General features: G+C 39.8%; 1 pseudogene; it reads left to right on the top strand.

The window, feature by feature from the left end:
• LOC131839805 (large ribosomal subunit protein eL37-like) lies at positions 1-3496 on the top strand (annotated as a pseudogene).
• The last annotated feature ends 4513 nt before the right edge of the window (positions 3497-8009 follow it).

The raw sequence follows: 8009 nt of genomic DNA, 5'->3' as shown, positions 1-8009 counted from the left end.
ATGGATGCTAAAACAACCGAGGTGAGCAAATGGTCTGTTTGGAATAAAAAATACAGAAGTAAGAGAGCAAAAGACTAGTCATGGTCTTCAGCAATGTTCTTCTCCTTCCAGGGGAGGAGATAGCTTGACTGTAAGTCTGTTTGGCACTCACTCACTGTTGAATAACGCATTCAGCACGTTATTATACATTCACATTAGGTGCTAAAGATATCATGCAAATCAAGACCAGAATATTCCCTGTATTAAAGGAGCTGCATAACTGAAATACAACTTGAGCCCCAAATATGAGACATATGTGTAATTTTAAAATTTCTGCCAGCCACAACAATCAAGTAAAAAGAAACAGATTAAACTGATTTTAATACATTTTCCTTAACCTGATATATCCAAAATACGTATTATCATTTCAACACATAACCGTTATTAATTATCTGTTTTACATTTTTTTCTTTGGATACTGTTTTTAAACTCTGATGTGTATTTTAAACTTACAGCACCTCTCAGTTTGGACTTGCCACATTTAAAGTGCTCTGTGAGGCTAGTGGCTACCACACTGAGCTATACAAATATTCTAGACAAGAAGAAGTTTAATTTTTTTAAGCTTTTCTTTTCTTTCTTTCTTTCTTTTTTTTTTTTTTTTAACTAATGTTTACATCCAACATGGGGCTCAAACTCACAACCCTGAACTCAAATGTCACATGTTCTTGCAACTGAGCCAGCCAGATGCTCCTAGACAAGGAGAAGTTTAGCCTGAGTAATTCTCCACAAGCCCATTGTGAAAATGTCCTAGCCTTGAAATCTGAACACACATCTATCTGTGGTAACCCATTAAGATAAGTTTAGGTGTCAGGCTCACATGAGCTTCCCTATGACATAATACCCAAAGAACTTACATGAATCATAATTCCATGATTCTGATTAGTGGTATGACAGTGTTACTGACTTTGACAGAGATCACAAACAGGCAGAGAGGCAGGCAGAGAGCCAGATGCGGGGGCTCGATCCCAGCACCCTGGGATCATGATCTGAGCTGAAGGCAGAGACTTTAACCCACTGAGCCACCCCAGTGCCCCAACTTCTCTTTGATTAAGCTTATAAGAATTGGAATCTGGTAGAATGTAAGAAACGTACAGAAATCTGTAAACACTCTGAACTCACCTCAGAAATAGAATCAACTGATGGGCACCTGGCTGGCTCAGTCAGTAAAGCGTACAATTCTGGATCTTCCCATTGTGCGTACAAGCCACACATTGGGTTTGGAGCTTACTTTAAAAAGAGAGAGAGAGAGAGAAAGAATCAGCTGTGCAAGGCTCTCTGGCCACTAGAAGATAGTCATCTTTCCAGGACCCCTGGAGAGGAAACCAAACAGCTGTGTGCAATTACAGTTTATAGCATTTGGAACTGACTCTCTAAAACAATGCATAATTCTCCTCTTCCTGAAAAAGCTTTCTTCTGTCTCTTTCTATGCAGATTACTTTTTTTTTCCTGTTCTAATCCACTTTCCCTATTCCTTTTCATCTTCTTCAGTACTTTCATTTATATCTTTACTTGTTCCTGTTCAAAAATTAAATCTAATTGGATACCTAATCCTAACTCTGGGAAATCTAATGCCTTATGGGTGTCTCTTTTTTCTTTCCCTCCCTTCCTTCCTCCCTCCTGCCTCCTTCTTTCCTTCATTTCTTTCTCTTTTCTCCCTTCCTTCCTTCCTTTCTTCCTTCCTTCCTTTCTCTTCCTTCCTTCCTTTCTTGGTGGATATGATAATTCTGGGAAATAAATCCTTAACCAGAAAAGAGAAGAGGGAAAGCATCTAATAGATCTCTTCCTCAATTTTTGCTCTTCAAAATTCTTTTCTCCTCTTTAATATGAACTCTTCCTCTCGGTCAGACTCTGTTAGCAACTGTAACTGCTTCCTGTAGTGACATATTTTGGTTTTGGGGACGCTTGTTCAATTTGACTGTGATATTCCCTGAATATGGGAACTTTGGAATAGAAACTGAGAAGGAGGAAACTTGTAAGGGTAAGGGGAAAAAGTAGCTCCTAATAAAACTGCAAGAGAGAAAGACTAATATTAACTAAGTACCATCAGACTTTTGACTTCCATATGATGAGTTCACCATGCTGAAGAAAAAACTCAGTATAAAGTAGCAATATTTGCTAGGATAATATGAATGTGTACTTATTTTTACACTTGGAACTAAACAGAGTAATATCTAGCTCTTTCAAGTGTTTAGATCTCTAGAAATCTCACTGCACTCTGAGAAAACTATTTGTAGTCCTTTCCACCCACCCCCCTAAGTAATCTCTATGCCCAGTGTGGGACTCAAACTCCCAACCACAAGATCAAGAGTTACATGCTCTCCCAGCTGAAACAGCCAGGTGCCCCATCTAGTCCTCTTCTTTTTATTCTTCCTTCACCTGAATTCTTTGCACCTGTCACTGTTGGTCTAAATAGAGGATGTTGGGGAATTTGAGTCTGAGCTATAAGAGTCAAGTGATGAGTAAAGTACACATCACCCCCCAGAGCAGACTCCTGCTCCTGTCAAATCCTGGTCATAGAATCCCAGTTAAACACATCCTTTCACAATAAGTCAAGACTCTATTCCACCACCAACTTCCTGCTCACAAACATTGTCTTTAGAACCTCCCCAAACAGAGGTAACTGAAAGTCATTTTGTCACCATTGAGTTTGAACAAAAATCAGTATTATGATGGGTTACCTGTGTCCTAACTAGATTGTATTTAACTACAATTTACAATTACATATAAGCTTGTTGCAAATTCCCAGAAACACATCCACCTACTGCTGTTCTTGTGAGACATAAAATATATTTTCAAAAATTCTTTTAGTAAAATACTCTTTCCTTTATTTGCATTCCTGGTTAGACAACTGACAGTGGTTTTCAACCTCTTGACTCTCAACAAGGCAGCTTTTTCTTCTCTTTGACTTATTATGCCATTTAACTTGAAAAGAAGCGACGCATAAGAGGGTAGTTTCATTGTTAGAGGTGGAGCGATCTTAGTCTTTGGTCTCGGCAGCAGAAAGGAGAGGACGAAGTGGACTTCATCATTTAGAAAGCATCACAATAAGACGCCCTCGTTGTGTCGCCACTGTGGCTCTAAGGCCTGTCACCTTTATAAGTCACCAGCAGCACATGCAGCTATGCTGACAAGTGAAAGAGAAAGGGTAACTGGAGTGCCAAAGCTAAAATACCACTTGGCTGGTGGGGTGAGGCACCTAAAAATTGTATACCACAGATTCAGACCTGAATTCCACGAAGGAACAACACCCAAAACCAAGAGGCCAGCTGTCAGAGTATCCAGTTCATCTTAAGGATTTCCAGGATTTAGTCACACGATGAATGTTCTGGTTTAAGAGAAGCCTTGGTGGTTCAGTTAGTTAAGCGTCTGCCTCCCCACTCAACTGGGGTCATGAACTCGGGGTCCTGGGATGGAGACGGGCATTGGGCTACCTACTCAACAGCGAGTCTTCTTCTTCCTCTCCCTTTGTGATCTCTCTTGCTCTCTCTCTAATAAATAAATAAAATCTTTAAAATAAATAAGAATAAACCTTAAAAAGGATGCGGCAATTTCAGAGTTTTTTAAAAAATTGTTTTGAGTGCTGGAGTGGAAGGGTATGGGAAGAATGGGGTGGCTGGATGATGGACATTGGGGAGGAAATGTCTTATGGTGAGTACTGTGAATTGTATCAGACTGATGAATCACAGACTGTACCCCTGAAACAAATAATACATGATATGTTCATAAAAAAATAATAAATTGTTTTGAAGATTTCATTTACTTATTTTGTGAGAGAGAGAGAGTGCACATGCGAGATCAGGGAGGAGACAAAGGGAGAGGAAGAGGGAATATCTTAAGCAGACTCCCCACTGGGCGGGAGCCCCAAGCAGGGCTCGATCTCACCGCATAAGATCCTGACCTGAGCCAAAATCGAGTCAGTTGCTTAACTGACTGAGCCACCCAGGCATCCTGCAATTTAAGAGTTTTTAAAGATGAAAGCAGATGTTCTTGAATTTAAAGTTACACCACACTAGGAGTCCTCACAGTGAGAGTTTACATGGAAAATGAAAAAGACTCAGAGTTATATAATATCTACAAGAAACACAAATTCAGGTAGGCTAATTTTTAAAACCAAGATTGCAGGAATTAAGTGGAGTGATTTTGTTTGTTTTCTGAGCAGGTTACTTTGTTTTGGTGGTTGTTGGGGTGATGGTTTGCATATGTGTGTATGTAAATGTATTATAATTATTATTACTCTGTCACTGTGAAAAAAAATCCCACTATGCTCAAAACATGGCTTCGAGATGATAGTAAAGACATGTATTATGCTGTTTAACTATGGCTACTCTTATTCTCCTGTATCTTAATTTTAGGAGATTTTATTCAGAGCCAAGGTTCATAATCTATAACTATAATGAAATTAAATATTGTCCTAAAGTTAACATATGAAATCTGACTTCTAAAGGAACCCACTACTGGGGCCTATGAAATTGAAGAATGACCATTTACTTGAATTTTACTAATGTATAAAAATGCTAGCCAGCTATTTTGTTATCTCTAACAAGAGTAAATCAAAAGAACACAAGTGAAATCGTACCAAGAAGGAACTCAGTTTAATAGCATCTAACCCTGAGACGGTGAGAAATTCCATCACGTGACAAAATGACTTTGAGGTGTTCCTATTTGGGAAGGTTCCAGAAACAATCTTTGTAGGCAGGAGGTTGCTTGGTAGTTGGAGAGAGTCTTGACTTACTGTGAAAGACCCACAGTGTTGTGTTTAATTGCTATTTTTAACCCAGATTTTACAAGAGTGGGAATCTTCTCTGGTGGGCAATACCCACTTCACCCCATCACTTGACCCTTCATTTTAGCTCAGAAAACAAGATGCGTTATGGCTGCTCAGCAAGTATAACTGGGCACACCTTAACCTGAGTTTCTGATCGCAATGTATTCTAGTCTCTTAAGATTAGCTGGCACTTTCTTGACCTCTATTATGGCTGAAACTCTTAAGCAAGCTGTACATACCTTCAGAAATAGGCCACAGTGTCTTTAAAATACAAGTCTATCAAGAAAATGCTAAATTGGGATTACTGATGCCTGTTCCTCCAGATGAGGACCAAACTCATATTGAGAGCAAGTTTTGTGATCAGGATCCCTCAAACAAACAAACAAACAAACAAAAAATAAAAGAGAGAGAGAGAGAAAGAGAAATAGCTCCTAGTTAGAGACTTTTTATTCTCTTCAGCTGACCCTTTCTCTTTGCCATTTTTTTGAAGATTTTATTTATTTACTTGAGAAAGAGCAAGAGAGAGCACCGAAGGAGAGGGAGAAGCAGACTCCCCACTGAGCAGAGAGCCCATTGCGGGGCTCCACCCCAGGACCCTGATATCATAACCTGAGCCAAAGGCACATGCTTAACTGACTGAGCCACCCGGGTGCCCCTCCTTTTGCCATTCATTTGTCATCTATAGTAGTGACCGGGGCACAATTGCTCAAATACTAATAAGAGGCATCATTTATTTGCTATCTATCATGGTCTAGGAACTAAACAGGGCCTCATATTCATCATCTCTAATTCTTGCATCCGCTCTGCAAGGTTGGTATTATTATCCTAATTTTGCAAATGAAGATGAAGAAATCAAAACTTAGAGTGGTCGTAGAGCTTGTGCATCATAGAACAGAAATTCATACTCAGGTCTTTCAAGGTCTAAAGCCAGAACCATCTCTTCAGTTCTGCAGTGATATTCCCTCTAGCTCTTATACATATAGATTATGTGAGGCTACCAGCTCCAAAAAGTAACCTGACATTCATTCAGAGAGGCAAGTTTGTTTAAAAATGGTACATGAAGCCATATCACTATATGGTTACTCGTATCATCCCACATCCCTCCATTTCTATCACACTCAGAGACTCAGACACATGGAAGCAAAATGAGAAGAGGGAAAGAATATATGAGGAGTGAATTCAGTGACTAGGCTATGGCCATTTTTCTGTCTTTTTATATATTGATTTCCTTCACTTACATATCTTTTTCTGGTTTCTGTCTTACATGTTAGGATTCATCTCAATTTCCCCTTCTATAGTACCCCAACACAATTTAAATTTCCAGTATGATTTCTATAAGTCAAGCTGTATGTTATTTATGTTGCAATAGAAGAATCAGAGAGAATTCTAACTAACCATTTTTTTTTTTCCCTGTGGTTTTCTTCTTCCTAGTTTCAGGAAGAAAGCTAAGATTTTGGTAGGTAGTAGTCTGCAAGACTGACGAAAGAAGCTGACTCAAGAAGCCTTCTCTTTATTTTATAAAAACCCAAATCCACTAAAGATAATAAGTGAAGGTGTTTTGAGTGGAAGAGGAGCTAGTGTCCTTGTAAAAAGTTACGCAAAAGCAGGGGCCACGGCAAGAAGATTCTCAAGCTTGGGAAGGGGACAGTAGCACACTGTAGTTACTGGGACTGGGATCTGCTCCCCCTAGCATCTGGAAGGGCTTTGTATTGTGGAGGCTCTCTGCATGGTGTACACATTTGGGTAGTAGTATCACGTTCCTCTGTGTTCTCAACTCTGGTAATAACTCCCATAAATGCTATAATTCAGTCCCAGCTGTTGGACATTCTTGCAAGTTTGGATAATGCCCATCTCAGATTCAACCACAAATACAAGGTAGACTAGTTTGCCCTATGCAGTAAAGGTCTTAGCTGGGATGAAGGCAGGCAGGCAGGAAGGGAAAGAAGATTAATATATTAACTTCTGTATGAATTCCACTAATGACTGAATTTCTTTACAACTTTGATGGGATAGGTTCTTTAAGCAAAATTACTTATAGTTTTGTTTGTCCCTTAGATCCATTCTCTACCTTTCTCTTCCCTGTTCCGTGCTTCAGGGGCTAACCTTTCCAGGCATCTTCTGTAGACATCTTTGCCCCTGGATTCCATTTGTGTCCAGTCATTGGGAGACATGGGCAAGAGATCAGAGATCAGAGGAGATCAAAAGAGAATGAACTGGGGTATTTACTTCCAAGGATCCCTTCTTATGGGTTGACTGGGTCCCTTTACTGAAGAAAGCAGATTCCACTTGGTGACCCTCTCTAATTTTTTTTTTAATATTTTGCTTATTTATTTGAGAGAGAAAGAGAGCATGAGAGAGGGAAAAACAGATTCCCCACAGGCAGGGAGCCCAATGCTGGACTTGATCCCAGGACTCTGGGATCATTACCTGAGCCAAAGCCAGATACTTATTTAACCAACTGAGCCACCTAGGCACCCTGGTGGTCTTCCCTTATAGTTAATCTCTCTGGGTTGGGTTCTGGTAACCATTTATTCCCCTTGTCCCCTCAGACCTAAGATCTTTAGAAACTTCCCCATTCTGGGGTGAGGTCAGGAGGAAAGTGAGGGGGTATTATAATGTTTCCAGTTGATTTCCAGAAGAAGATGAAAAATTAGGATAAATACCACTCTGCTCAACAATTGTTTCAAGAATACCCTTTGGTGGGTCATGAATATAAGACTTTCATTTCAGAGGAAAATGTTAAAAATTAAATCTCTCCTTGAAGATGGAGGAGCAGTATTGTCAGAATCCTGGATACAAGGTTAAAATTATTCTCCAAAGCTGGACATGCCATTTGAGGCATGGTTTAACATGTTGGAGCAGATGATAGAGCTAAGGGAAGGCCGTTTAGCTTGTGATGGAAATGATCACCAGAAACTGAGAGTGTTTTTAGGAGAGACAATTTCCATCTCAAGAGAAAAGACAGTTCTCCCCTTGATAAAGCTAATCTTGAGATAGCAGGGAGCTGAGAAAAGAACATGATCTATGGAATGTCTGAGGAGGTCAATCTGAGGAGGCCATTAGCCCTCTCAATTAAATGTGTCAGTGGCTGCGGTTGAAGGTGCTTGAGAGTTGGTTCCAAGGGCTTAAATCCAGAGAATATAGTAGGCAAACCTCCTAAGTATTGTGAGAAAGCTAGGGAAAGCTGACTATCCTTATAGTAAGT

Source organism: Mustela lutreola, chromosome 8, assembly GCF_030435805.1.
Source record: "Mustela lutreola isolate mMusLut2 chromosome 8, mMusLut2.pri, whole genome shotgun sequence".
Classification (NCBI taxonomy): Eukaryota; Metazoa; Chordata; class Mammalia; order Carnivora; family Mustelidae; genus Mustela; species Mustela lutreola.
Note: the sequence above shows the minus strand (reverse complement) of the source record. Positions and strands in the feature narration are given on the sequence as shown.